Genomic DNA, 798 nt, shown 5'->3' with positions numbered 1-798 from the left:
AACCATCCTCTGCTAACTAACACATCTAACAATCAGCAAGGCTCCATGTGATCTTTATCTTATGCAGTCCCACCACTGACAGTCAGACATCCTGTCAAGTGCATGGCCAGGTAAAGATGACTGAACTGTCCCTTTCAGGCCTTCTCTATGTTGTAAACTTTTACCAAAAGTCACCGGGCAACATCCTCTGGCGATCAAAAAGACAATGTCAGTGGTGGCCAATGCAGAATATTTAAGTTTTCGCAATTTGGAAAGAGTGCTAGTCAGAGAGACACGTGGAAGATTCGTGCTCTTCACATTGTAGTTCAATAATGTTGGATATCAGTAATGTGCCTTTTTTTGGTGTCGCTACAGACATTGACGCTTTAAAATGTGATTGAGTGATTGATTTCCATCTCTTGGAAACACGTCAGGTCAGACAGGCTGCTTCAAAGCGGAGGTAGTGTGGCCGAGTGGTCTAAGGCGCTGGATTTAGGCTCCAGTCTCTCAGGAGGCGTGGGTTCAAATCCCACCACTGCCATGTTTAGTGCTTGCTACTTGGTGTTTTACAGGCAATCAAGACAGGAAGTTTTTAAAAGATCTACAAAATGACGGTCAGTGAAAATTCCGACAACTCTCTCACGGTGCCCTGGAAGTGTGCATTCTGTGAAAGGTTAGGTAACTCACCTTTCCAGTGCTTCTCTGTCAGCCATTTCAAAGTGGAAGTATTCAAGTTGTTATGATAAGATACTGTGTTTCGCAGGTCCACTCCATCTCGCCAAAATTCCCCAGGCGTTTACAAATACGAAATTGGTTTGG

The 798-nt window shown here is 44.2% G+C and overlaps 1 non-coding gene across 1 annotated transcript; it reads left to right on the top strand.

The window, feature by feature from the left end:
* The first annotated feature begins 438 nt into the window (after positions 1-438).
* On the top strand, positions 439-520 carry trnal-uag (transfer RNA leucine (anticodon UAG)). The gene has a single exon. It is a non-coding gene; the product is annotated as a tRNA-Leu (tRNA).
* Positions 521-798: the final 278 nt, after the last annotated feature.

Source organism: Scomber japonicus, chromosome 8 (genome assembly GCF_027409825.1).
Source record: "Scomber japonicus isolate fScoJap1 chromosome 8, fScoJap1.pri, whole genome shotgun sequence".
NCBI lineage: Eukaryota > Metazoa > Chordata > Actinopteri > Scombriformes > Scombridae > Scomber > Scomber japonicus.
Note: the sequence above shows the minus strand (reverse complement) of the source record. Positions and strands in the feature narration are given on the sequence as shown.